The sequence below is a fragment of the Oryx dammah genome, unplaced genomic scaffold, assembly GCF_014754425.2.
Source record: "Oryx dammah isolate SB20612 unplaced genomic scaffold, SCBI_Odam_1.1 HiC_scaffold_21, whole genome shotgun sequence".
Taxonomy (NCBI): domain Eukaryota; kingdom Metazoa; phylum Chordata; class Mammalia; order Artiodactyla; family Bovidae; genus Oryx; species Oryx dammah.
Genome location: NW_024070205.1, coordinates 6,970,769 through 6,992,424, shown reverse-complemented (window position 1 = coordinate 6,992,424; position 21,656 = coordinate 6,970,769). Strand labels below are relative to the sequence as shown.

Here is a 21,656-nt window from a genome sequence, read left to right as displayed (position 1 = left end):
CCTGGTGGGCTGCCGTCTATGCGGTCGCACAGAATCAGACACGACGGAAGCGACTTAGTAGTAGTAGTAACGCGTCTTTGGGTTTCACTCAAACTTACCTACCGTAGAAATGTAGATATGGGAAGACTGTGTGTGAGTCAGGGATGAGATTTTAACAAGACTCGCTCTTTAGTTGGGGTCAGACCAAAGACAGGAGTAAGGAGGAAGGAGGTGATGGATTTCTCTTTCATAACTGAGTGGTTTCCAGCATACCATTTAGTCACTCTGAATCTCTGGGCTTGATGTCCTTCTTAGGGCTAATCTGATTCTGTTCCTTGAGCATATCCAAGTCTTCGAGGAGGGTGGCTTTAGCCAGAGCCAGAGGCAATGCATGGATATTGACCTTTCTTTTGACATGTGACCTTGAACTTGGCTCAGGACCACTAAAACTGGAGCTTGGCATTTCTTCTGCTGCCTGTATCCTACAGAGCTCTTGGACTTACCCAACAACTTGAGAAATTAGGAAAACCCTGTGGAAATGGAGAGGCAGACTTGAATTGGTCTAGACTAGACTGGATCGGTCGTGGTTTTGCTGGAACTCTGATTCCAAGCCAGCCATGCCCTCCTTTGCTTTCTTAAAGAGATATTCATGCTTCAGCCCTTTAGATGCTGCGTATAGCACCCACGGTTCTTCTGACCCCATGAACCAGCATCCCTGACTTATTTCTCTCCCCCTATCTTATCCTACCCTTCCTCTATGCTGCTGAATGGGCTTCATCATGTTTTTTTTTTTTTTTCTCCAGCTGCTCCAACCCATGGTGATCTCTTTGGCAGCAACCTGCTGTGGCCGTCACATTCTGTACCCTTCCATCTGGCTTTTAATTCCATATTGCTTTGTGTTGTTGTCCAGGTGTTTTCATGGTGTTCTTTTACCTCTTCACAAGCTCTCCAGATTGCAGGATTCTTGGAGCCAGGGACCATGTCTTCTTGAATCACCCCCTGACCCAAGCTCGCTGGCCTCAGAGTGTCACAGATTTTTGTAGGAGATTATCCCCCCTGCCTCCACGCACTTCCCCCAGCTCCTGCTTTGGTCCTGCCCATGACAAACTTTCCTTTTCAGCTGTGGCCTGCTGCTGCCCTAGCTTGCCTGCTGCAAATCAGCTTGAAGTAAGCTGTCTGTAAGTGCCCTGGTGAGTCAACTGGGCCCCTCCTTGGAGACAAGGAATTCTGAGGTCTTGCAGGCACTTGCCTGCCCATCTGTGGAACAGTTCCGCAGCCAGCCCCCATCTTGCCTCTGGGAACACTCCTTACTTTTACCTTGCTCCAGTAAGCTGCTTCCCTCCTCCGCTGGCTGCCTTGACTTGTCAGGTATGGATGGCAGGGCAACTCCAAAGAGGCAGCCCTTGGTGGGGAGAGATGGGACTCTGCTTTGAGAGCCAGAACACTGTGGGATTCTGCTGGGTTTACTTCGGTAAACCTAGGAGAAAGAGGAGAAACCACTGAGTCATGGCTTTAAAAAAAAAAAGTTTTCCTCCACAGAGAGCCAGAGTAGGGTAGGGAAGAAGGGACCAGGGCTCTGATTTGGCTGGGGCCAGTGATTTGCTGTGTCATCTTGTATGAGTCACTTATCCTCTTTTATTCTCAAGCTCCTCTTCTGTAAAGTGAGGTAGTCAGAGCAAAGCAGTAGATTTTGAATTTAGAAAACAAAGCAGCACTTTTATCACATGAAATCTTACGAAGAATTTCACTTTCTATAACAGAGAAGCAGAGTCATTCTGATTGATCCTGGGGTGCAGAGGGGTTCTTGGTTTCCTTCTGGTCTTTCAAATCATCCCCCCAAAATACATCATCAGAACTTCCCAGGAACCCAGTTTGAAGAGCACTGAGAAGGATGCTTTCAATGGTCCTTCTAGGTGTGGCCATCTTGCCCTCACAGTGTAGTTCTTGGGCTGGCAATAGCACCTGGGATCTTGTTAGGAAGGCAGTGTTTCAAGTCTTCTTCAAGATCTACTGAATCAGAACTCACATCCTCAGATTCTCCAGACCCCCAGGTTTGAGAAGCACTGGTCTGTACACACAGCTAGGGGTCACAAGCACCAAGGGGGTATCATGTCTTTCATCGTCTTACGTGGGCCTGGGTCAGTGGGTTGAAAGCGTGGGCCACATCTCTGTCTTGAGATGCCTATGTTTCAGTGCATTAGAGGTCCCCTGGGTGGGGAACCAGCTATGCGAAACAGTGAGGCTTGTCCTTGGCTTAGGGAGGAGGACCTAGAAGGGATACCAGTTGGTCCTGCAGGATCCATGTTCGGAAAGGCTGGAGACACAGCATCTCAAAGAGGAATTTGTGTTTCTAGTGCGGACGTGCTCACTGCTGATGGCTTAGGAGAATGACTCTACTAGGCCGTGTGCTTTCCATTTTGTTTCTTTTCTTGCCCCATCATGCAGGTCTCTTGACCCCTTCAGTACCTGGGGGTATGAGAGCTGGGCTTGGACCTAGAAAACCCATATTTTAGTCCTAGCTCCGGCCTTGTCTAGTGTTGCTTGAGTTTCTCTGCCTCTCTGGGCCTATCCGTAATACAGCACGGTAACCCAGCAGAACTGTGAGCTGAAACTGAAGTTCTGGTCAGTCATAAAGTGCTGAAAGCTCAAGAATATTTTTGTATCAATTCTGAGCTATAAAAACACCCAGAGTTTAGCTTCAACTGACTCAGGAGCCACAAACATCCATATGAATCTTGCAGCTGGTATCTTGTGTCAGACTAAGCTTTTCCTTGAAATCTAGGTTTCCTCATAGTTAGCCCTGTTTGGTGGTTCTTAGATACCCTTCATCAGAGATGATAAATCAATACTTGATTTTCTTTTAAATAGTAATGTGGGATATTAGAAGGAGGAAAATAATTCTGAAATTATTCTAAAATGAAAAAATTAAAAGTTTATTAAAAAATCCAAAAATAAAAGAAAAAAGAAAGAGAAAAAAAACAGGTTTTACTCTCTTAAAACCTCTCTTGTCCTTAGAAAAGACCGGGAGCCCCTTCCTGGTGTGTTTTCTTGATATGGTGAGAAAGTTGGGATGAGATGTGTCTTGAGTCAACCTTGAAAATGAACTTGCTATTTTTTTTTTCTTTTATCAGTTAATGTTTTAAAGGCCGCTTCTGTAAAACAAACAAACAAACACAAACTCTTTCTGGTAATTTAAAAACAGGTTTATGCTGTTGGGGGGATATTTCAAGAAATCTGTGTGTTTCTGGTGCTTTCCATGTTGACAGAAGAATTTGAATGTCATTTAATAAGACCTTTAGGATTTTCTTCTGATTTCTCATTTCCTCACTCCTTTTTGAAAACCTAAAATCTTCCTCAGCCAAGAATAAACAGACTTTAGCCCTGAAGGGGTGGGCTTGGTTTGACATTTAAGCATGGAATGGAGGGAGGCTCCTAACTTGGCAGGCAGCCTGTGCCCCGCCCTGGCTGAGGCGCCCCGCCCTCTCCCTTCTCGGACGCAGCTTGGCCCCTGCCATGTCATCCCACCCCACCCCACCTACTAACGGCCTTCTTTCCAAGGCTCCTCCAGAAGTTCTATGCCTTTAAAATGCTCCCTTGGGGACCTCAGAGCTAGAGTTGGGGAGAAACTCTGCTTAGTGTGGTGCTGTCACAAGGAAGGAGACGAATCCAGGACAGATTGGGAAGATCTCAAAGCTCTTGAGATAAAACCAAGTTAACTTCCCCTGAAAAATATTTTTAAAAACCATTGAGTGGGCTGGTAAACTCCCACCCTGTGAATCCATTCTTGGGAAGCTGGGTTTGGTGGTGCTATTCAGCTGAGCCTCGGGGGCTTTGCTTGTCCAGTCTTCTTTACCAGAATCTTATGTCATTTGAAAGGTCATGCCATCATTGGCTGGGCCTGGCAGAGTGGAAAGGGAGGTTTTGTCCAGCTATCTGCCCAAGGATCAAGGATCAGTTTGCCTGTTGTGGAAAGATGCTTGAGTCTCTTGGCCAACCAAGGCTGCCTTCAGTGACTTATGGGATTTTCCACTAGTTCAGCATCTTTCTTTGAAATCTAAGCTAGTGGTCAATTCCCAAAGCCTCCTGATATTTCTATCTGAACCTTCTCTTTAGAGGCTGGGAAGATACATATATCTTCTCCATCCTTCCCTTTTTCCCCACTTCACAAACTGCTTTAAGGCATGCCTCCCTTATTTTGTGTCTTTAGCCCAGATCTTTGTCCTAAACATAAGACCTGTTTGCCCAACTTTCTCTTGAGCATCTGCAATTTAAAGTCAATATGTCAAAATTGAATTCATCGTATTCCACGCCCCCCACAAATTTGTTCCCTCAAACACTCCTGTAAACAGCATCACCTTTCACCCAACTGCTCATGTAAGAAATTTAGGAGTCACCCCTGATTCTTCTCTTCCCCTTTACTCTTTAGGTCATCAAAACCTGTCAATTTCATCACCTTAATAGGCCTTAAATCCAACCATGTTTGTCCATTCTCATTGTTACCGCACTGATGCAGACCACAGGTGTGAGTCACCTGGATTGGAATCAAAAGAAGTTTTCCCTGACTCCCTGCCCTCACCCAGTTCCAAGCACAGACAGAGACTGACATGATAGATGTGGAGGAAATGTTGGCTAAATCATGAATCAGAGAAAGGAAGCAAAGACACATGAACTATTACCAACTCCTGTCTCGTGAAAAAGCCAGGCTAGACACAAGAGGGAGATGAGGGACTCTTCAAATATTAAGACCTCGGATGAGACGTTCCATAACATCCCTCTGCTGCAAGACTCATCGCCAGTAACTTCCTTATCTAAGCTGGATCCCAATGCCACAGTATGAACCTGTTTTCACTGGCTCTGTCCTTAAGGAAGAATAACTCATCCCATTTCTTTTGTACGAGGCCGAAGCAGCTATGGGGATTATACAGCCTTTGTCCAAAGCCTGGTTCCAATCCAGGCTGGAGATCTGAATCTATTTGCTGGGAGGAGAGCTGCTCCAGGGCTGGCTTTCTATGCCAGATAATTAGCAGAAAAACAAAACTGAATTTGAGGTTTGGGCTCAACTTCCGATGTCTTTACGGTAGCCGTGTATGTCTCAGCTGTTCACACACTCTGTCCCTCCATTCTTTTCTGGGCAGGTTCCCCAATCCTTCGAAGTCTTTTCCTTTTCCCCAAATCTGGGAAGGAAGGAGATAGCAATACAGTAAGAGAAGCCGAGAGTCTCAACGCCCCACCCTTGTGAAGTGAATTCTCTTCTCTCTTTGTTTCCACACCAGAACGTGATCTGACATGTTTTCCTGATGCTAGATCCTAGAACCGTGGGGAAGGGAAAGGAAGCCTTGACAGAATACATTGTTTGACCTTCCTGATTTTTTTACCCACTACCAAGGGAAAAAGAAAAAAGAAGTATCTTCAGTTTCATAATCATCTCTCTCTGTCTGGACTAGCTTAGAAGCCTTGGAAGGTGCCAGATATTTCTGTAGGAATGTGGCCTTCGGTTTGGAGAGGAAAACTGCACCTATTGGCCGCAGAGACCCCTCATTGCACTGGAGTAGTTGTGTCAATTCTGCTGAAGGGAAGCCAGCTGGCCAAGGCTCTGGCCCTCCTTGGGTGGTGAGGCTGACTGTGCCAGTGGTGGTGATGACGGGGGTGCAGGATGGGGCTGGTGTGTGTTGGGGGCGAGGGTGGGTACAGGAAGGCATCGTAAAGGGGAAGGATAAAAAGTAAGCCTTCTTGGAAGGCACAATGTTGATAGGCGAAATTATTTGCTCTGAGACAAGTTCTGAGCAGGAAGTAATTCTCTGGGATTGGGAGAAATTCTTTTGATCTGCAGGAGAATTTTCAGGTACAGTAGAGAGTAAGAAGCTTTTTAGGCTTTCACTCCCTTAAAACAAAGGAAAATGATGTATAGATTTTGCAGCTTTCTTAGCTTATTGTGATACTCTGGTAAGAATTTGTCATCATTTCTGTTCATCTAGGCTGTTCCTCCAATTGACTTAAAGTGATTCATTGTGTACTAGTTTTTCTGAATGTCCAGATTTGTAATTAGTTACTCCTGGTAATTAAAAAAAAATTGGATAAATATTACATGTCTGCTGAAATTGAACAGACTGTTTCTATTTCATCTTGAAAACAACTTCCAATGGTGTAATGTGTTATTGACTAAAACTTAACATAAAGTTACTGATGACTTGAAACTCCAGTGTCTCTGTCTGCAAAGAATTATAGACTCAGAAATTCACAGCTGAAAGAGGCTTTAAAGATATCTTTCAGTGAGTCTCATGCAGGGCACTTGGAAATGTAGGTGGTTGCTTTGGAATGTCAAGACAATGACTGTGGCACATAATTAAATTTGGTGTTCTGAAATTAAGGATGCTAAGCATTCCATGTGCTTACCTGCTATACGGTGTGACGTTGTTCCGCAGAGTTGAGAATTTCCTTGTTCAAAATGGCAGGAATGCTTCTGCTTAAAACACTGAGTCCAGCTCATGATTTAAGTCATAATGTTACTAAGGTCTGATATCCTCCAAGTCAATAAAATGACAATGAATGGGGCTGATTTACAGATCTAGCTTGGATTGGATCCAGTTCCTTTTATTCCCTGCTGCCAACTTTAACAGTAGTTGTACCACTAATGTGAAGAGATCTTCTCCATTATATAATAAGAGAACCAATCAAAGCCTGGTTTAAGTTTTAGTATTTGGATACCTAATTTTTCCTCTCCTATCCACTGGGGCCCACAAACCTTATTTTCCTAACCAACAAATGGGCTTAAAAGTGCAAAAAAGATGAAAATTAGTTTCCAAGAATGGACGAGCTATTGAGAAATGGATTGAACTTGAGAAAACTGTACTGTTTGTTAGTAGATGAATAAGATGTGATGGAAGCCCAGTGGGAGTTTAAGTACAGTTTTCATCAAGAATAGGAAAATCAAAGAAAAGATGTTAAAATATGAGTTAAGAGTAGGTGGGGAAATATTAACATGCAGTCATTTTGAACCATATCACAGGTTCCAAGTCCAGGTGGTTTCACCCTCATGTATTAAAGACACTTGCAGATGAAATCTCAAATTTTAGCAATCATAAAGAATGGGAGAGTCCCCAGAATACGAGAAATAGAAAATACTAGAAATAGAAAAGTATTCTTCTAATTTTCAAAAAGAGAGGAAAAGTAGTTTTAGAACCTAACTCCAAGGAAACTTGACATTACATCTAATAAAACTCTTCAACAGTACATTAAACTCATACTTTATGCATGCTTAGAAGAAAATGAGGTGATTTCTGGCAGCCAGTATGGATACTACTACCATAAAATGGGGCTTCCCTGTGGCTCAGATGGTAAAGAATCTGCCTGCAATGCGGGAGACCTGGGTTCTATTCCCAGGTTGGGAAGATCCCCGGAGGAGGGCATGGCAACCCACTCCAGTATTCTTGCCTGAAGAAACCCCATGGAGAGAGGAGCCTGTCCACAAAAAGTCAGACACGGCTGAGCTACTAAGCACAGCACCACAACCTGAGCCAGTTTGGGCAACTACTTTGACAAACCTGTGAAGTTCCATAAACATAGGACATCTTGATCTCTACAACATTTGACAGAGTCTTCCATGCTATCCTGGTGGATAAGACTACTGTAGGTTTATTAAGAAGTATTGTAGTTAAGTGAATTTCTAGTTGGTTCAGTTTGTGTATTAATATTTAAAGAATGTTAACAAATAATAATATGGGAGGAAAGTCAGTGATTTACCTTTGCCTTAACCATGTCATGTTCAATACATATATCAATACTTTGAAGGAACACAGTAATAAGTATGATTTCCAATTTCTTTGTGTGATATAGAGTCATATGGGGCAACATTAAAGTGACCCCAGTAGCCTGGGTTTCTGAACCAAATTTGAGAAGATGAGATTTACCAAATACAAATGTTGACCTGTTGTATTGAAACAAAAAGTCAACTGCATAGCCACAGCATTAAGGGATTGTTTTTGTAGATTTTAACATCAAAAGGAAGAGGGTTTTCTAGGTGAAGGGCTCATTATTGGACAAGAAACAGGAGATAAAACATCAGTGGGATGTGGTTTCCATAAAAATGATTGTTATCTGCGATACTCCCGACAAGCACATTAGTTTGATGAGAGCCTTGGAGAATGTACCTTGTGAAGGGATTATTGGAATGACGAAAGCCCTTATAATAATTGGGCTTCCCTGGTGACGCAGACGGCAAAGGTTCTATCTGCACTGCAGGAGACCTGAGTTCAATCCCTGGGTCAGGAAGATCCCCCTGGAGAAGGGGATGGCTACCCACTCCAGTTTTCTTGCCTAGAGAATTTCGTGGACAGAGGAGCCTGGAGGGCTCTCATGAGATCACAAAGAGTCAGACGTGACTGAATAACGACTAACACTTTTTTTTTTTTTTGGTAATAATTGGGTTAAAGAAGAGGTGACCAAAATGTCAAGGTTGTCTTCCAATATTTAAGGTTTCCTTGTGGGTAAAGGGGAAAGGGTTCACCTTATAAGAACTTAACTAGAATGTAAGTGAAGTGAAGTGAAGTGAAGTCACGAAGTCGTGTCCGACTCTTTGCGACCCCATGGACTATAGCCTGCCAGGCTCCTCCGTCCCTGGGATTCTCCAGGCAGGAATACTGGAGTGGGTTGCTATTTCCTTCTCCAGGAGATCTTCCCGACCCAGGGATCAAACCCGGGTCTCCCGTGTTGCAGGCAGAGGCTTTACCATCTGAGCCACCAGGGAAGTCCCTAACGAAAATGTAAGCTGATGGACAAAAGTTGCAAGAAAATTGTTTAACTTGAGTTTAAGGAAACCCTTACTGGTAGTTGAGAAGAAGTGGGCTTCCAACCCATGTTCATAGCAGCATTATTTACAAATTCAAAGAGTGGAAGCAACTGAATTGTCCATTGATGGTTGAATAGATAAACAAATGGAGTATATACATACAATGAAATATTATTCAGTCTTTAAAAAGAAGGAAATCCTGATGCACACTAAAGCATGGATAAACCTTGAAGACATCAAGCAAAGTGAAATAAGCCAGACACAAACAGGCAAATAGGGTATGATTTTGCTTTTATGAGGTATATAGAGTAGTCAAATTCATAGAAACAGAAAGTAGGATGGTGGTTGCCAGGAGCTGAGAGAAGGGAGGATTGGGAGTTGTTTAGTGGGTATAATATTAATAGAATTTCAGTTTGGGAAGGTGAAAAACTTCTAGAGATGGGTAGTGGTGACGGGTGCAGAACAATGTGAATGTGCTTAGTGCCAGAGGACTGTGCACTTAAAAATAGCTAAGTGTGAATGTTATGTTTTGTATATCTTACCATGGTTAAAAAAAAAAACAAAAACAAATTAAGAGCTCCATTGCCTACAGAAGCAACCCTAAAAAAAACAAAGAATGAAAGGGCTGCTACGAGAGAGCTTCCCATAACTCTAGGTAGCCAAGCAGGGAGCTAGACAATTTCATGTCATATGTTCTAGAGGGAATTTCATGATTCTAGGGGATCAATGCCAATGATTTCAGAACTTCTGTAACTCTCCATGACACAGATTGAGTCAGATTGCATACCTTCTTAATACTGACACGCATGAGTACTCACATGTAATATATCATACAAACATGAGACCATGTTTTATAACAAATATCTTTTTCAGTATATACTGTTGAGTGAATATTTTAAAAATGAACACCCATTTAGCCCACATCCGGTTTCAACACTGGAACATTGCCAGGGTCTTACGTGCCAGGTATGCTTTCCCAGTCACATCCCTTCTGTCCTCCCTAAGATGACTTCTCTCCAGATTTTTGTGATGACTTATTCTTTACCTTTCTAAAAAATAGCTTTACTACCTATTGCAAAGTGAAGTGAAAGTGAAAAGTGAAAGTGTTAGCTGCTCAGTTGTGTCCAACTCTGTGACCCCATGGACTGTAGCCCGCCAGGCTCCTCCGTCCAGGGGATTCTCCAGGCAAGAGTACTGGAGCGGGTTGCCATTTCCTTCCCCAGGGGATCTTCTCGACTCAGGGGTTGAACCTGGGTCTCCTGCACTGCAGGCAGATTCTTTACTGTCTGAGCCACCAGGGAAGCCCTATTATTACCTATTATGCTTTCCTAAATAACATAGTTTAATTTTGCCTATTTTGAATGGTATGCATGTCATGTTTTTATTTATTACTTTTTTCTTTAGCTTATTATGCTAATAAGATTCACATGTTGATACATGCATGCAGCTATAATTAATTCATTTTCAGTAGGTCAGACTGCTCCCTTGTGTGTATATGCCACCATTTATTTATCGTTTCTGCTGTTAATGGACATTTGGGCTGTTTCTAGCTTTTAGTTTTTATAGACATTGCTGCTAGGAACAGTCATGTGTGACTTCCCATACTTGTGTACTAGAAGCTATCTAGGGAAAGTACTTGGGAATAAAAATTCTGGGTTGCAGGCTACATACATCCCCAAATGTTCAAGAAAATGCCTTCCTAATGATTGTATTAATCTACGTGACCACCAGCAGTGTACCAGCTCTCATATTTTCCTGTACATGTCTGATTCTGACTTCAGTCTTTTTTTCATTTTTATTTTATTGAAGTATAGTTGATTTACAGTGTTTCAAGTATATAGCAAAGTGATATATATATATATAATAGTGATATATATTCTTTTCTAGATTCTTTTCTATTGTAGATTATAATAAGACAATGAATTAATGAATATCATCCCCTGGACTATACAGTAGGTCCTTGCTGTTTATTTTATATATAGTATTATATATCTATTAATCCAAAATTCCAAATATATCCCTCTCCCTTTGCCTTTTGGTACCCATAAGTTTGTTTTCCATGTCTGTGAGTCTATTTCTGCTTTGTAAATAAGCTCATTTGTATCATTTGTTTTTTAGCTCCATGTATAAGTGATATCATATGATGTTTGGTTTTCTCTGACTTCACTCACTTAATGTGATCATCTTTGTCCATCCATGTTGCTGCAAATGGCATTGTTTCATCCTGTTTATGGCTGAGAAATATTCCATGGTGCCTCCTCTTCTTTACCCATTCATCTGTAGATGAGCATTTAGGGTGTTTCCATGTCTTGACTACTGTGAATTGTGCTGCTAGAAACATTGGAATGCATTTATCTTTTTTAATTATAGTTTTGTCTGGATATATGCCCAGGATTGGGACTGCTGGATCACAGAGCAACTCTGTTGTTAATTTTTAAAGGCATCTCCATGCTGTTTTCCATAGTGGCTGCACCCATTCACATTCCCGCCAACAGTGTAGGAGGGCACCCCTTTTTTCCACACCCTCTCCAGCGTTTGTTGTTTATCAACTTTTCGATGATGGCCATTCTGACTGGTGTGAAGTGATTTTGATTGGCACTTCTCTAATAATTAGTGATGTTGAGGATCTTTTCAAAGACCACAGTCGTTACCCAAGAATAACAGAGGTGATAAGATTGACAGCTTGGCTCTAATATCTCCTTATCACGTGGGAAAATGTACTTGAGTTGCACCAAGAAGAATTTTGGTTCTGAATCAGTGTAAGTTCTTCTTTTGAGTTCAATGGTTTAAGAGAGATGGGCTTCCAATTACATCCTCAGCACACAAAGGGCAGGAAAGGCCAAAATCAGCTGGCCATTGCTGCTTGGTTCCTCAGCCCTGGGTTTACAGTGCCTGCTCATCCAGTACTGATGACTTCATATTCTAAATGCAGTCTTCAAGAAAGAAATTTCAAAGCAAGACATAATTTACTAAATTGTAGCAATGTCACTGTTTGATGAGACTTACTAAATTGTTTTGAAATGAACTGGACTGGAGAGAGTATTGTGGGCTACAAAGCATTGTGTAGGCTTGGGCTTTGGTCTGAGCTTCAATTCTATCCTGCCCAGCCACTTTGTAGCTATGAAACTCCAAGCAAGTTATCTGATCTCCCTAACCTCAGTTGCCTTGCCTGTACAATGGCTAGAGTAATACGAGCTCCCGCATGTGTGTATGTGGGGAGGGGGTTGAGAAGATGAGATAATTCATGTCGAAGTGCTAAGCTCAATCCCTGGCACTCAGTGCTCAGCAGTGATGCACATATTATTAGAATCTGTATTCCTGATGAAATACTTCTGTAATGGTTTCTTGGATAATTTAAACATGAATTCGCCTGGGGAGATGGGGCAGGACTTAACCTCTTCAGCGTCCCCCCTCTCCCAGCCTCCAACCTTGGTAATTTTCAGCAGCAAACATTTAAAATAAGCTCTGGTTTTACTCTTCATCAAACCCAAAGTGACAGCAAAAACAGACATTTCTTTCAGAAAAGAAATTAATCTCCTAAACAGGGTGATTTCCCCTCTTTTCTTTAAATACTTCTAAACTCATGAGGGAGAAGCACAGCACACATTATCCATCAGAGTGAAGCATCATCCAGCCCTGCTGAGTTTCATTGACTTTAAGATTGCCCTCTGAGCTATAGGCTTTTTTTTTCTCCTTTCCCAGAGCACAGTTAGCAGGGATATTTTTCTTTAAATGGCCCCATTTCATTTGCATTTTTAAGCTTTCACTGCAGAGAGTAGAAGCCTTGTAAATGGTTCCAAGAAGGCATCTGTGATTTCACCCAACTCTGAGCTGCCTGCCTGAAGCTTCTGAAATTGAGTGTCAGTTTCCCCCGGAGTAGAAAGATATTACTTCATATTTGTGCGCACGGCTCGCTGCTTTGCTCTTGGTTTGATGGTCTCATTTAGCCGCAGGCATTCTCCAGCAATGATCCATTCTCCCCAATAAAATTAAATATCACCTTTCTCTCCCCCCCAGCCCACTCCCCCCCCACCTTTTTTAATAAGACAGTTTCTTGTTTAGACTGAGGCAAGACAAGGTGAGAAACTGTGAGTTCTTCTCTGATTCCTTTTATTGCTCTTTTTGGATAAGGAGAGAAGAGCAAAAAGGTAAAGAGGATGAAAATCTACCATCGGAAATCTGAATGGAAGGCTGTACCAAGATCACAGATCAATCTGAGTTTGTTTAAGATTCTATAGCAAGGCCTGGGGAGAGGAAGGTAAGGCATAGAGAGAGTTTAAGGATGCATTACAATGTTTCAGGGCAAGGCATTCTCCCAACCCTGCATAGCTTCTGAGATCAGACGAGATGGCACGTGTTCAGGGTGGTGGCCATTTTCTCCACGCTGATTCTTGAGAAGTGAAGTGTTCGTCACCCAGTTATGTCCGACTCTTTGCGACATTATGGACTGTAGCTCGACAGGCTCCTCTGTCCATGGAATTCTCCAGGCAAGAATACCAGAGTGGGTAGCCATTCCCTTCTCCAGGGGATCTTTCCCTACCCAGGGATTGAGCCTGGGTCTCCTGCACTGCAGACAGATTCTTTACTGTCTGAGCCACCAGGGAATACTCCAATAAGCCTGAAGTTAGGGGCCAAAGTCTGCAGTGAAGCTTATGGGATGTTGTGGTCATGGGGTCCTGACATCTCCCAAGCCATTTCAGGAGGGCGCTGGGTGGAATCCAGAAACGGATGGACATGTAGCTCTTTGTAAGATGAGCAACCATCAGGGAAAGAGGTTTTACAGCTTATAAAGGGAAGGGAGGCTTTGTGAATCCGTCTTTATTGGCAGAAGGTGTAAGCCACACTACCTCGATTGATAGGATCCTTGAACAAAACAAACTGAAGCTAATACATTTTCTCAAACCTGGTTTAATAGTCGGTCTTCATACCAATAAGCTGTGAGCCTGAAATTTACAAGTGGAAGTCTTTAGAACCCAGAACACAATCTACTTGAAAATACTCCTTTAATCATGGAGTGGTCAAGTTTCTTCTGCTTGGCTGAAGAAATGTGTTGCTAAGAGTTTCATTGGGAAGGGGACAGGAGTCCATGTGGGAAGGGAAGAAGATGCAGAAGAGTGTTTGTTGCTTTGTCCTGGTTTTTGACCCACACTTTGGAGAAATTTTGAGTTAGAGCTGGCACGTTTGGGCATCTTCCCTGTGTGTTTCTCCGTCCCCTATTTGTCAGGGCATTGTGCTGCCCACATGGTAGCAATATGCAGTGTTGTCAGGGACCATAGGGAGAAGGCAATGGCAGCCCACTCCAGCACTCTTGCCTGGAAAATCCCATGGACGGAGGAGCCTGGTAGGCTGTAGTCCATGGGGTAGCAAAGAGTCGGACACAACTGAGCGACTTCACTTTCACTTTTCACTTTCATGCATTGGAGAAAAAATGGCAACCCACTCCAGTGTTCTTGCCTGGAAAATCCCAGGGACGGGGGAGCCTGGTGGGGTGCCGTCTATGGGGTCACACAGAGTCGAACACGACTGAAGTGACTTAGCAACAGCAGCAGCAGGGACCATACGAAGAGGATTCTTGCTTTGGATAGTGGGTGTGTAAGCCAACTGAGGCTCTGCCTACTCATATTCTGTGATCCCTGGACAAACTGGAGGTACATGGGGATTAGAAATTCACTTTGATTCATCTCCTGGTGATTGGGTACTGGGGTTAGTCTTTACTCTTGTGTGTTCCTGATCGGTCCTGGTGAGATCTCTGCCCAGGGTGACTTGAGGGCCCAGGTCAGGGGCTTCACCCTGTCCACCAGGATGGTACATCCTGCTTCCATCAAGGAGGACAAAAAAACTTCACTTTCAGAACCCTCCGAGGCCTAGGCATCTTTATGTTTGTCTGGCCTGCGGAGTTGTATTCTTTGTGATAAAACTTGAATTGTTAGTAAAGCACTTTTCTGCATTCTATGGGTTATTCTGAATAATTGAACCTGAGAAAGCTATGGGAACCATTGGCAGTGGGAACCCAGTTGGTCAGAAACGCAGGCAGCCTGGGGACCCCTGAACTTACGGCTGTTGTCTGAATTGAGGGCAGTCTTGTTGGAGACTGTGCCCTCAGCTCATGAAGTCTGAGCTAACTCTGGGTAGTGGGTATCAGAATTGCACTGCAATATCGCACCTCCCTGGGAGGAAGTGTGTAGACTTGCCGGGGAAGCACACTGCCTGAAACCACACACCCTGGCCAGGCACCACGGTCACCATCGGCATGAGCTGTTTTACGACAGGAGGTCCTGGTGAGGAACACGGAACTAAGAAGCCACCACCCACCGGAAAAGTTCAGGAAAGGTCAAAAGGAGACACCACATGTCTGACCCCCTCCCAGAATCCTCCTCGCTGGCATCCATCTTGGCTGAACAAGGCCTGCACCACCAGGAAGGACTCTGAGTCAGAATGATGGGCTGAAGACAACCGGGAAACTAATCCCATCACCGTAAAATCTGTGAGCGGAGCAGTTCTCCTGGGTTCCCTCACCCTCCTGCTCTCTCCCGGGCGCCCTTTCCAATAAAATCTCTTGCTTTGGCAGCACATGTGTCTCCTCAGACAATTCATTCTGAGTGTTAGACAAAAGCCCAGTTTCAGGCTCTGAAAGAGGTCCCCTTTCCTGCAACAGACTCGGAGAGGCTGAGTGCCCTATGTCTAAAAGAGATGTGGTTATAGAACATAGAGGCATAGAAAGGACTATATAGTCAGAGGCAATTGGAGACAGAACTGGCTTTATTTAGAAACAGTGTCTCTAGATTTTTTGGTAGGATGGCAATAAAGAGGTGTTTTTAAAAGACAGAAAGATTGTTCCCTTTAAGTCTGGTCATACTTTGCTTTAACAGCCTTTGTGCTTCTGAGTTCTCGGATCTGTCCCTCAAAAATGTGCGAATACTATATATTTCCAGGTTAAAAAATATGACTTTTTCTTTTGTCCCCTGGAAAAGGCAGAGAGCAGCCCTTGGGGATAATAATGATGCATTTATGCTGTGCTCTCTTATAGTTAAAATTGTGTCAGCCATCTTGACCCCTGATGGGATTTATGGTGGCTCAGATCTCTGTTGGAGAAATGAGTTTTGGGCAGTAGACAGGAGGAAAAAGGTCTCAGGCTTGGAGCATATTATTTTACTGAAAAAATGGGGAGAAAATTCACTTGAGCCTTTTTTCCTTTTTGGCTGTAAAATCTGACCATTCATAGGCTATCACCCTGGTGTGCACTCTGATCTACCAGGCTCCCTTGCCTGGGGGCTTCTATTTTTTTTTTTTTTTTTGAATATAATTGCTTTACAATGTTGTGTTAGTTTCTGCTATAGGACAAAGTGAACCAGCTATATGTATACATAATCCCCTCCCTCTTGAATCTCCCTCCCACTTCCCCATCCCACCCCTTTAAGCATCACAGAGCACTGAGCTAAGCTCCCTGGGCCATACACAGCAGCTTCCCACTGGCTATCTATTTGACATGTGGTCGTATATATGGGGGCTTCTATTCTTATAATAATATGAGCTCCCGTGATGTGTTGTTCTCCTACGATGTGGCTACTCACATGGTCAGCTCCTTAGAGACCCTCACTCTGTCCCTCCCTCCTACCTTTGCAAGTCACGAGTGTCTCCATTTTATAGATGAAGAAAACACAGCTTACTGTTGAGACTGAATCACTCTGTCGACAGCAACTGCTTGAAATACCACGGTGACTGGAGCCCAGGTCTACACAACACGGCTGCAGAGCGACTCTGAAAGGTGGAGCACATACTGAGTCTGAAGCTGGAGAGAAAAAGGATGACTAAAACTGATTAAGGACTGAAGAAAACTGCAGTCAAATCAGAGAGACTGTTATGTTCTGATCAAGGTGCTGATTTGGGGATAGGGTTGGTAGAATGAAGATTTTATTTGTTAAGGCTAAAAAGATCACCATGGAGGGTCCCTAGCAGCAGCTTAATTTAGAGGAAGCTTGCCTCTCTTTTTTGAGCCTTCTAGTGATCATTGCATAAACTTGAATTTGAATTTTTTTGTCTTTCCTTTGTAACCAAGTTAAATTCCACGAAGACTACCCCATGGAGATGGAAGACGATGGTGTTTTTAGAAATTCCAGATCAAGAGACAAGAAAGTAACATTTATTGACATTTACTACACTCAGAGAACTTCATATGCTTAAAAAAACATTTTAATTCTTTTGAAGATCAAGATATAGAATCTCTGTGTTCAGCTTCCCTAAAGTCTTATGGGTTTAAAGAGTGAATCCATGAGTCAGCCTGACCCTTAGGAAATATCTGTCGCCCGTCTCACCGCTAAGTCATTCCAGTTGTGTCTGACTCTGTGAGACGGCAGCCCACCAGGCTCCCCCATCCCTGGAATTCTCCAGGCAAGAACACTGGAGTGGGTTGCCATTTCCTTCTCCAATGCATGAAAGTGAAAAGTGAAAGTGAAGTCTCTCAGTCATATCCGACTCTTAGCGACCCCATGGACTGCAGCCTACCAGGCTCCTCCACCCATGGGATTTTCCAGGCAAGAGTACTGGAGTGGGGTGCCATTGCCTTCTCCGGTCGCCCGTCTCAAGGTTCCCCTTCTTTACTGCCTGGATAGTGATCAGATTATGTCAATGGCACTTGGAGATTTTGCAAGTGTCTTCTGCTGTTTTGTTCTCAGTAATCAAAAAGTCCCAGCTTCTCAAGGCAGGGACCCAAGTCTCTATCTGACCAAGGAAACCTAAGTGATGTTGTGGTATTTAGGGACTAACCAGAGGCCATGAAACTCCTGAGAGATAGAAGGGGGACACAGGTCATTCTGTCCCAACAACTTTTAAGTGAACCTCCTCTTTCAATTAAAGATTAAAAAAAAAAAAAAAAAGAACTCGAAAACTTACTGAAGCCAATCGCTAGACACTTTTTATTCACTTATTACAACAACTGTTCAAGTCAAGCGTGGTTGTCCTTATTTTCTAGCTGAGAACGGAGGCGCAGAGAGGCTACCTAATGTTGCCAGAGTCACAAAGCACGTGATGGGTCTTTTCTTTTCATCCCGGCACGCTGTCCCACATGGCTAACATTTTCTAGAGGATCTTTCAGTTGAACATGTTAAAAAAAAAGTCTTCAAGTCTAACTCATGTGAAACTAGAAAAGAACGGAACCTTCTCTTAGGCCCAGATACCATTCCCTGCCTGCCCCTTCCCGATCCAGCCTCGTCAGAAACAGGCTGGATAGACAATTGTCCCTCCTTGGTTTCTGGACCCCTCATCTTGTTTTCTCCTCTCTCTCTCTCTGACTACGTCCTCTTTGTTGGCCTTTAAGTGTCTGTGTTTCTCCAGAGCTCTGTCCTCAGCCTTCTGCTTGTTCTTCTTTATCCAACCAGTGGTTGTTACAAGCTTATCAGGTGTCACGTCCTGTGCTAGGAGCTGAGGACCAGTGACAAGGGAGCAATGACCAAAGGGTCTGAAACGTGAGCATTTCATCCTCCTCGCTGCCCACCCAGCCCCTTCCCTGCCTCCAGCGCTGTTCTGCACCACTCTTGCAATCCCCATATTTCAATGAGCTCTCTCTTGCCTTGGGACTTCTGCAGGGGTGGTTTCCTCGGCTAGCCATGTTCTCTACATCTGTCCCTGTGTTTGCTTAGCTCTTCGCATCTGTCAGGCTATGGTTCAGGTGTCATCTCCTCTGGATTCGGGTGTCACCTCCTCTGAGAAGGCATCTGTAACTCACCAGAGTGGTTCATGAGCGGCCTCTGTGCTCAGGTTCGTCACAGGAATCACACACAGGAGACCTGCACCCTTCACACTCTTCTGTCCAGTCCCTGATCGTAGCAGCCAGCTCTTTGGCTCCCTCGTACCCTCAGCACCAAACACAGTGCTTAGCATGTAGCTCTTTGTAGAGTGAGTGAGTCCCACTTGCCACAATTGGTCCTTGGTCCTTTTCAGCATGGATTCCTGTCTCTCTTCTACAAGCATGGTTCCTACTAGCTTCTGTTTATTCACCTTGACTGCACATGAAATTCACTTGTGGGTAGGAAATAAAAAGGCAGTCTATTTCAGTTGAATTAGACTATCTAGTGGTGAGACCCAGATACCAACATTCTTTAAAAACTCCCCGGGTATTTCTGGGGCTCCCCAGGTGGTGCTAGTGATAAAGAACCTGCCTGCCAATGCAAGAGACTTAAGAGACGCAGGTTCGATCCTTGGGTCAGGAAGATCTCCTGTAGGAGGAAATGGCAACCCACTTTCAGTATTCTTGCCTGGAGAATCCCATAGACAGAGGAGCCTGGTGGGCTACAGTCCATAGGGTCACAAAAAGTCAGACAACACTGAAAGGCCTTAGCGCGCACACCCAGGTGTTTCTGACCAAAAGGAAGTAATCATGAGTCAACTGTCTTGGTCTCAGCACTGAGAACAATCCTTGCATAGGGAGCATTCAGTTTCTAGACTGATTTCTAGATTTTTAGAATAATTGACTGGAAGCCTAAAAGCCTAGTGTTTGCATATTCAAATTTAAGCCAGCCATATGCTGTCTTTAAGCACCTTCACACAGAAAGCCAATTCTCCCAGAAATTTTGCTTCTGAAGGATTTGGTTCTCAAGAGGTATTATTTAGTATTTAGTCCCCCCCCTTTTTTTTTAACAAAAGGATGAAGTTTTCAAAGCCTAAATCAACTGCTATTTGTGTAACTTAGTGATGCACAGGTTTTGTTTAAATCTCCAGAAAAACAGTAGTCAACTAAGTGAGATTTGGGTGAGAAAGGAGTAGATGGAAATTGCTGGCTTTCATTACCTAAGGATTTAGAAGGTTTGTCATGGTTTCTGGTAAATGCTGGCAAAAGTTAGTTTTGCCCTAGGCCCTGTGAAAGCACTGACCTGCTTCCTGTTTGATGTTACTGACTGTTCTTTGGCAAGGGAATAAGGCCTAGCTGAGTCTGTAGGGGCTGGAGCAGGGCAAGAATAGGGTGGGTGGAGGGGAGGAGGGGTGGCGTTGGCAGCACCCAGCTCTCTTTGCTCTGCTTCCTCAGGTCTTCTCTGCACCTAGAAGCTCTTTGAAAGCAATTTGAAGTCTCAGTGATTTCTCTTGTGTTCCAAGGGCAGGTAGGTGGGGGCTCTCCCCCCATTTTCCATTGTCATCCCATCTGCCATCCCACCCCAAGTTCATAGCACAGATTTCTGACATCAGGGAGCTTAGTCATTGTCACTGACTGGCTGTAACAGTTCCCACAGGTACCAGACCCTCTATAGGGGAAGTTCATGACCACAAGCGTGTTGAAGGTTTATAGAAACACTATGAGGGAGGTGATAGTAACCCCATTTTATAGACAGCAACACTGAGGCTCAGAGAAGTTCAGTGACAGGGATCAGCTACTGAGTGGCATGTACTTCCTTTTCATCCCAATCTCCTGACTTCTCATCTAGTGTTCATTCCACTACCAGGAAGGTGACCTACTTGGGCTGGGGCAGGGCAGTAGGGTACAGACTGGCCAGGAGATAGTTCTTCTTGAAATGGACCAATGGGGTGTGATGGGGCAGCACTGGAGCCAAGACACTGAGGGTTTGGGTGTCTCTAGACAGGCTGAAGAGGTGGAAAATCTTGGAGCTGACTCTCCTGGCAAAAAAGTGAGAGCAGGCTGCCTGAGCTCCATGGCAGCCTCCTTCCAGTCCTGGAAATTTGGCAGAGAAGTCCAAGGCTTCTTCCCTCTGTTTGGAGTTTGGGGAGACCTTGGTAAACAACCCTATAAAACCTACCTGATCTTGTCATTATAATCCCATAAAAGGTTAAGAAACTGTTGGAGGGTGGGAAGAGAGAAATCAAGCGACTTCATGGCATGGCTGGCTTGTTTACCGCTGGCATTTTATTTATCGGTGCTGTGTTTTCCATTTGTCAGGCTATAACCATAGCAGCTTTTATGAGTAAGCATTTTTTTTTTTAATGAACTTGTTCCAAATGTGTATTTCGTTCTTGGAACTCTCTGTGCTCTGAAGCAGCTTTATAATTATTGCCTCTGGTGGAATAGCCAGACTCGATCTGAATTTTATATAAGCAGTTTCACTTGGTCGGCCTCTTCTTCTCTTAGATTCAAGTAAGGAAGATGAAGGGGTGGAAAATATAATAATCATAGCTTTTCTTTAAAAAAAAGGGTGCATATTATGTGGTAGGTATTGTTCTAGATGTTATGGATTTGTTTTTTAAATTTTATCCTAACATTACTTGGGTCTAAGGTATTTATAGCCCCCATTTTACAGATGAGGAAACTGTGGCTCAGAGACATTGAACAAGTGTTTAAAGTCACTCAGGTAGAAAGTGGTAGAGACAAGACCTGAATGCATGTCTGTCTGACCACACAGCCGGTGGTCTGGACTCTGCTGCTGTGTGGGGTGGGCTGCTTATGCCAGTGTGGAGCTGGCTGCAGGAGAAGGACCTTAGGACCCATGATGCTGTGGAGTCATTAGTCATGTTGGTGCATGTAAGACATGTTGCAACTCAGTGCCAATGACTCTGCAATTACGGATAATTTTCTGGTCTTTTGCTTTTATAAAGGGAACTAGAAGAATTTTGAGAGTTCCCCAAACTTGTTACAGCCCACAGTAAAGCTACCTTCTGCTTGGTGTGTGGCTGCACCATTTACCTGCAAGCTCAAAATATGTTCATATCATAGATTGGCCTCTATCTTGCAACGTGGGCTGTTAGATACCATCTTATTCCAAAGCCTGATCCTCCCAACCAGGCTGAGACTGTTGGGGGTCCCCTGCTTCTCCATGCTGTGTGCTGCTCCAAGGGGGCAAGCACATAGTGGTCTTCATTGTCTCCATCTGCTCTTGAGCGATCTTGGCCATATAAGACCAGCTCTGGCTTTAGCTGAGGCTCAGATTTCTGCCCCTCTTCATTCTTACTCTGG

The 21,656-nt window shown here is 43.9% G+C and overlaps 2 long non-coding RNA genes across 4 annotated transcripts in view; both read left to right on the top strand.

Annotated features, from left to right (window-relative positions):
• LOC120880011 overlaps positions 1-21,656 on the top strand; it is an 86,926-nt gene that overhangs the window by 7,400 nt on the left and 57,870 nt on the right. The gene's annotated exons all lie outside the window — the stretch shown is intronic.
• LOC120880012 lies at positions 10,681-15,153 on the top strand. Its single transcript, XR_005724931.1, has 3 exons — positions 10,681-10,716; positions 12,896-13,022; positions 15,034-15,153. It is a non-coding gene; the product is annotated as an uncharacterized LOC120880012 (long non-coding RNA).